The sequence below is a fragment of the Suncus etruscus genome, chromosome 11 (genome assembly GCF_024139225.1).
Source record: "Suncus etruscus isolate mSunEtr1 chromosome 11, mSunEtr1.pri.cur, whole genome shotgun sequence".
Taxonomy (NCBI): domain Eukaryota; kingdom Metazoa; phylum Chordata; class Mammalia; order Eulipotyphla; family Soricidae; genus Suncus; species Suncus etruscus.
The window spans coordinates 82,866,377-82,873,096 of record NC_064858.1 but is presented as its reverse complement, the minus strand read 5'-3'; the positions used below and the strand labels follow the sequence as shown (position 1 = coordinate 82,873,096).

The window sequence follows — 6,720 nt, the reverse complement described above, 5'->3', positions numbered from 1 at the left end:
CATGAAAAATTGCATGTCATCTTATTTCTTCCTAATGGGATATAATATAGCTTAACAATTTTAATGGCATTGTAAAAGGCTAAGGATTTTGTCAGAAGTTGTTGAGCATCCAAATATTTAATCTGTCTTCTAAAAACCTCTGGTCAATTTTTCAAAAAATTCTGCATCTGGCAGAATTCCCAGAATTCCTAAAATCTTTGTCTAAATACCTTGAATTTGGTTTCTGAGTAAATTTTATACCAACTATTCAACAAGAGTTCCCAGATGAGTAAATTTTGTTTTTTTTTATTTTTATTTTTTTATTTAAACACCTTGATTACATACATGATTGTGTTTGGGTTTTAGTCATGTAAAGAACACCCCCCATCACCAGTGCAACATTCCCATCACCAATGTCCCAAGTTTCCCTCCTCCCCACCCGACCCCCACCTGTACTCTAAACAGGCTCTCCATTTCCCTCATACATTCTCATTATTAGGACAGTTCAAAATGTAGTTATTTCTCTAACTAATCTCATCACTCTTTGTGGTGAGCTTCCTGAGGTGAGCTGGAACTTCCAGCTCTTTTCTCTTTTGTGTCTGAAAATTATTATTGCAAGAATGTCTTTCATTGTTCTTAAAATCCATAGATGAGTGAGACCATTCTTTGTTTTTCTCTCTCTCTCTCTCTGACTTATTTCACTCAGCATAATAGATTCTGTGTACATCCATATATAGGAAAATTTCATGACTTCATCACTCCTGACAGCTGCATAATATTCCATTGTGTATATGTACCACAGTTTCTTTAGCCATTCGTCTGTTGAAGGGCATCTTGGTTGTTTCCAGAGTCTTGCTATGGGAAATAGTGCTGCAATGAATATAGGTGTAAGGAAGGGTTTTTTGTATTGTATTTTTATGTTCCTAGGGTATATTCCTAGAAGTGGTATAGCTGGATCATATGGGAGCTCGATTTCCAGTTTTTGGAGGAATCTCCATATTGCTTTCCATAAAAGTTGAACTAGACGGCATTCCCACCAGCAGTGGATAAGAGTTCCTTTCTCTACACATCCCTGCCAACACTGTTTATTCTCATTCTTTGTGATGTGTGCCATTCTCTGTGGTGTGAGGTGGTATCTCATCGTTGTTTTGATTTGCATCTACCTGATGATTAGTGATTTGGAGCACTTTTTCATGTGTCTTTTGGCGAGTTGTATTTCTTCTTTGTCAAAGTGTCTGTTCATTTCTTTCCCCATTTTTTGAAGGGATTAGATATTTTTTTTTCTTGTAAAGTTCTGTCAGTGCCTTGTATATTTTGGAGATTAGCCCCTTATCTGATGGGTATTGGGTGAATAGTTTCTCCCACTCAGTGGGTGGCTCTTGTATCCTGGGCACTATTTCCTTTGAGGTGCAGAAGCTTCTCAGTTTAATATATTCCCATCTGTTAATCTCTGCTTTCACTTGCTTGGAGAGTGCAGTTTCCTCCTTGAAGATGCCTGTAGTCTCAATGTCCTGGAGTGTTTTGCCTATGTGTTGTTCTATATATCTTATGGTTTGGGTCTGAAATCGAGGTCTTTAATCCATTTGGATTTTACCTTCGTACAAGATGTTAGCTGGGGGTGTAAGTTCAATGTTTTGCAAGTGGCTATCCAGTTGTGCCAACACCACTTGTTAAAGAGGCTTTCCCTGCTCCATTTAGGATTTCTTGCTCCTTTATCAAAAATTAGGTGATTGCATGTCTGGGGAACATTTTCTGAATATTCAAGCCTATTCCACTGATCTGAGGGCCTGTCCTTATTCCAATACCATGCTGTTTTGATAACTATTGCTTTGTAGTAAAGTTTAAAGTTGGGGAAAGTTATTCCTCCCATATTCTTTTTCCCAATGATTACTTTAGCTATTCTAGGGTGTTTATTGTTCCAAACAAATTTCAAAAGTGCCTGATCCACATCTTTGAAGAATGTCATGGGTATCTTTAGAGCGATAGCATTAAATCTGTACAATGCCTTGGGGAGTATTGCCGTTTTGATGATGTTAATCCTGCCAATCCATGAGCAGGGTATGCGTTTCCACTTTCGCGTGTCCTCTCTTATTTCTTGGAGCAGAGTTTTATAGTTTTCTTTGTACAGGTCCTTCACATTTTTTAGTCAAGTTGATTCCAAGATATTTGAGTTTGTGTGGCACTATTGTGAATGGGGTTGTTTTCTTAATGTCCATTTCTTCCTTATTACTATTGGTGTATAGAAAGGCCATTGATTTTTGTGTGTTACTTTTGTAGCCTGCCACCTTGCTGTATGAGTCTATTGCTTCTAGAAGCTTTTTGGTAGAGTCTTTAGGGTTTTCTAAGTAGAGTATCATGTCATCTGCAAACAGTGAGAGCTTGAATTCTTCCTTTCCTATCTGGATTCCCTTGATATCTATTTCTTGCCTAATCGCTATAGCAAGTACTTCCAGTGCTATGTTGAATAGGAGTGGTTAGAGAGGACAGCTTTGTCTTGTGCCAGAATTTAGAGGGAAGGCTTTTAGTTTTTCTCCATTGAGGATAATGTTTGCCACTGGCTTATGGTAGATGGCCTTAACTATATTGAGAAAGGTTTCTTCCATTCCCATCTTGCTGAGAGTTTTGATCAAGAATGAGTGTTGGACCTTATCAAATGCTTTCTCTGCATCTATTGATATGATCATGTGGTTTTTATTTTTCTTTTTGTTTATGTTGTGTATTACATTGATAGATTTATGGATGCTAAACCATCCTTGCATTCCTGGGATGAAACCTACTTGATCATAGTGGATGATCTTCTTAATGAGGCATTGAATGCTATTTGCCAGGATTTTGTTGAGGATATTTGCATCTGCGTTCATCAGCGACATTGGTCTGTAATTTTCTTTTATTGTAGCATCTCTGTCTGGTTTAGGTATCAAGGTGATGTTGGCTTCATAAAAGCTATTTCGAAGTGTTTCCGTTTGTTCAATTTCATAAAAGAGTCTTGCCAAGATTGGTAGTAGTTTCTCTTGGAAAGTTTGAAAGAATTCATTAGTGAATCCATCTGGGCCTGGGCTTTTGTTTTTGGGCAGACATTTGATTACTGTTTTAATTTCATCAATGGAGATGGGGGTGTTTAGATATGCTACATCCTCTTCCTTCAACCGTGGAAGATTATAAGAGTCCAAGTATTTATCCATTTCTTCCAGGTTCTCATTTTTAGTGGCGTAGAGTTTCTCAAAGTAGTTTCTGATTACCCTTTGAATCTCTGTCATATCAGTAGTAATCTCTCCTTTTTCATTCCTAATACGAGTTATTAAGTTTCTCTCTCTCACTTTCTTTGTTAGGTTTGCCAGTGGTCTATCAATCTTGTTTATTTTTTCAAAGAACCAACTTCTGCTTTTGTTGATCTTTCGGATTGTTTTTTGGGTTTCCACTTCGTTGATTTCTGCTCTCAGCTTTGTTATTTCCTTCTGTCTCCCTGTTTTTGGGTCCTTTTGTTGAGCACTTTCTAGTTCTATTAGCTGTGTCATTAAGCTACTCAGGTAAGCTCCTTCTTCCTTGCTGACGTGTGCTTGCAAAGCTATAAGTTTTCCTCTCAGTACTTCTTTTGCTGTGTCACATATGTTCTGATAGTTTGTGTCTTTATTGTCATTTGTTTCCAGGAACCTTTTGATTTCCTCCTTGATTTCATCTCGGACCCACTGATTATTGAGCATGAGGCTGTTTAACTTCCAGGTGTTAAAGTTTTTCTTCTGAGTCCCTTTGGAATTCACAAATAATTTCAGAGCCTTGTGGTCAGCGAAGGTAGTCTGCAAAATTTCTATCCTCTTGATCTTATGGAGGTATGTTTTATGTGGCAGCATGTAGTCTATCCTGGAGAATGTCCCATGTACATTGGAGAAGAATGTGTATCCAGGTTTCTGGGGATGGAGTGTCCTATATATATCCACTAGGCCTCTTTCTTCCATTTCTCTCCTCAGGTCTAGTATACTCTTGTTGGGTTTCAGTCTGGTTGACCTATCCAGTGTTGACAAAGCCATGTTAAGGTCCCCCACAATTATTGTGTTGTTATTGATATTATTTTTCAGATTTGTCAACAGTTGTATTAAATATTTTGCTGGCCCCTCATTCGGTGCATATATGTTTAGGAGAGTTATTTCTTCCTGCTCTATATATCCCTTAATTAATATAAAATGTCCATCTTTGTCCCTTACAACCTTCCTGAGTATAAGGTTTGCATTATCTGATATTAGTATGGCCACTCCAGCTTTTTTATGGGTGTTGTTTGCTTGGATAATTTTTCTCCAGCCTTTTATTTTGAGTCTATGTTTGTTAAGGCTATTCAGGTGCGTTTCTTGTAGGCAGCAGAAGGTTGGATTGAGTTTTTTGATCCATTTAGCCACTCTGTGTCTCTTGACTGGTGCATTTAATCCATTGACGTTGAGAGAAAGAATTGTCCTGGGATTTAATGCCATCTTTATATCAAAATTTGGTGTGTCTTTTGGTTAGTCTTGTCTTAAATTAGGTCTTTCAGTTTTTCTCTTAAGACTGGTTTAGAGTCTGTAAAGTTTCTGAGCTGTTTTTTGTCTGTGAAACCATGTATTCTTCCATCAAACTGGAAAGTGAGTTTTGCTGGGTACAGTATTCTAGGTGAAGCATTCATTTCATTCAGTGTTGTCACAATGTCCCACCACTGCTTTCTGGCATTGAGTGTTTCTGGTGACAGGTCTGCTGTAAATCTCAAGGATGCTTCTTTGAACGTAATTTCCCCTTTTGATCTTGCTGTTTTCAGAATTCTGTCTCTATCTGTGGGATTTGTCATTGTGACTAGGATATGTCTTGGGGTGGTTTTTCTGGGGTCTCTTTTGGTTGGTACTCTTCGAGCATGCAGGATTTGATCACATATATTCTTTAGCTCTGGAAGTTTCTCTTTAATGATGTTCTTGGCCATTGATTCTTCCTGGAAATTTTCCTCCTGGGTCTCTGGGACTCCAATGATTTTTAAGTTTCTTCTGTTGATCTTATCATAGACTTCTATCTTCATCTGTTCCCATTTTTTGACTAATTTTTCTATTGTCTGTTCGTTTGCTTTAAGTTTTTTTTCCAATGTCTTGTGCTGTATGGAATTGTTATGTATCTCATCTTCCACAGCACCAAGTCTATTCTCAGCTTCTGATACCGTGTCCCAGAGCTTATCCATTTTGTCATTCACTTCCTTTACTGACTTTTTCAGGGCTGTTAGTTGACATGTTATTTCAGTTTGGAGTTTTGTGATTTCTGTCTTCATATTTTCTTGGTGCTTATTAGTGTTCTCTTCATCTTGATCCATCGTTTCTTTGAGTTCTTTGAGCGTCTTCCATATTGCTAGTCTAAAGTCCTTATCTGAGAGGTTGATTAGTTGGTTGGTCATTATCTGGTCCTCAGAATTGTCATCTTCATTTTCTATGTCTGATGCTGGCCTGTGTTGTTTCCCCATTGTCACACTTGTATTGTGGGTTTTTCTATGTGTTGTGGTGGAATTCATTGGCTATATGATGCAGGCACCACTCTCCTCTGGCTCCGCCTTTTTTGGATGGGCCGACTTACCTCTAAGGGAGGGGAGTCCTCCGTGGATGAAGCCTCACACAGGATCAAATCTTAGGCCCGAGCACGCAGCAGAGAAGACAGTCCGGAGAGAAATGCTTGCTTCTCTGATCCAGCATGGTTCTTAGTGTGATTTTTTCTTCTTGTTGCGATGATGTTCTTTTTCGCTCGCTCGCTGGGTAGCTTCAGAATGCAGTTTTTTGGGGGTTCACTTCCCAGGGCTCTGAGGAGAGCTGCTCTCTGGGTAGCTTCAGAATGCAGTTTTTGGGGGTTCACTTCCCAGGGCTCTGAGGAGAGTCTCAGGATTCAGAAAAGACAGAGAAGCACAGGTCAGGGCTCCCTTCAGGTCCTCAGGCTCCTCAGAAAAAGCACAGCCAGGCGAGGACTCTGCAAGTGAGTCAATCAGCACTTCACCTGGCAGTTCCCAAGGTCATCCACCTCTTACTCACCCGCTTGTTGGGTAGCTTTATAATGCAGTTTTTGGGGGTTCGCTTCCCAGGGCTCTGAGGAGAGCTCCAAGGATTCAGAAAAGACAGAGAAGCACAGGGCAGGGCTCCCTTCAGTTCCTCAATTTCCTTAGAAGAAGCACAGCCAGGCGGGGACTCTGCAAGTGAGTCAATCAGCACTTCACCTGGCAGTCCACATGGTCAGCCACCTCTTACTCACTCACCCGCTCGCTGGGTAGCTTCCTTGTTTTTTTTTTTTTTTTTAATATGGAATGCTTCACAAATTTGCGTGTCATCCTTGCGCAGAGGCCATGCTAATCTTCTCTGTATCGTTCCAATTTTAGTATATGTGATGCCGAAGTGAGCACCTGATGAGTAAATTTTGTACCAAGTATTCAACATGAGTTCCCTGACGAGTCCAAAAAAAGAAGAGCAGGATAGACTTTCCTGCTTATTTAAATCTGTGATCTCCCATTCTCCACCAGCATCTCATAAGAAAATGGGACTACTGTAGCCATCCTTCCAGAGTGATCTAGACTATTAATTTTACTCTTAGAACCTTTATAGAACCATATTTTCCACTGTAAATATTGGGAAACATTCATGTAGGTCTTAGGTGCAATATTGAAATTCTGGTGGGTTCAAACATCCACCTTCATTCAGGTACCAAGGAATTCAACACAAAATGGAGAAAGAGGGCTATACTCCAAACACACTTTCTACAATT

At 39.5% G+C, this 6,720-nt stretch overlaps 1 non-coding gene across 1 annotated transcript; it reads right to left on the bottom strand.

Annotated features, from left to right (window-relative positions):
- Positions 1-6,254: 6,254 nt before the first annotated feature.
- Positions 6,255-6,361, bottom strand: LOC126023534 (U6 spliceosomal RNA). Its single transcript, XR_007500650.1, has one exon. It is a non-coding gene; the product is annotated as a U6 spliceosomal RNA (small nuclear RNA).
- Positions 6,362-6,720: the final 359 nt, after the last annotated feature.